Source organism: Myotis davidii, unplaced genomic scaffold (genome assembly GCF_000327345.1).
Source record: "Myotis davidii unplaced genomic scaffold, ASM32734v1 scaffold2325, whole genome shotgun sequence".
In the NCBI taxonomy this organism is placed as follows: Eukaryota; Metazoa; Chordata; class Mammalia; order Chiroptera; family Vespertilionidae; genus Myotis; species Myotis davidii.
The window spans coordinates 212416-212853 of NW_006295913.1; the positions used below are offsets into that span (position 1 = coordinate 212416).

Below are 438 nucleotides of genomic sequence, written 5' to 3' on the forward strand. Positions count from 1 at the left end.
CGAGGTTCGATTCCGGTCGAGGGCATGTACCTGGGTTGCGGGCACATCCCCAAGTGGGAGATGTGCAGGGGGCAGCTGATCAATGTATCTCTCTCATTGATGTTTCCAACTCTCTATCTCTCTCCCTTCCTCTCTGTCAAAAATCAATAAAATATATTAAAAAAAAAATACACCAAGCTTCAATAACTTAGGACAGAAAGCATGGTGCTAGCCCATAATGGGCACTCAAAAATACCTGTCAAACAAATGGTATACTAGAAAGCTAAGAATCTCTTATTAAATATTCCACTAAATAAAGACAACCCTTTTAAAAAGAAAATATCTTGCCGAAACCGGTTTGGCTCAGTGGATAGAGCGTCGGCCTGCGGACTAAAGGGTCCCAGGGTTGATTCCGGGTAAGGGCATGTACCTGGGTTGTGGGCACATCCTGGCCTATAG

At 44.3% G+C, this 438-nt stretch overlaps 1 protein-coding gene across 2 annotated transcripts in view; it reads right to left on the bottom strand.

Annotated features, from left to right (window-relative positions):
- UEVLD (UEV and lactate/malate dehyrogenase domains) overlaps positions 1-438 on the bottom strand; it is a 29145-nt gene that overhangs the window by 20531 nt on the left and 8176 nt on the right. The window lies entirely within an intron of this gene.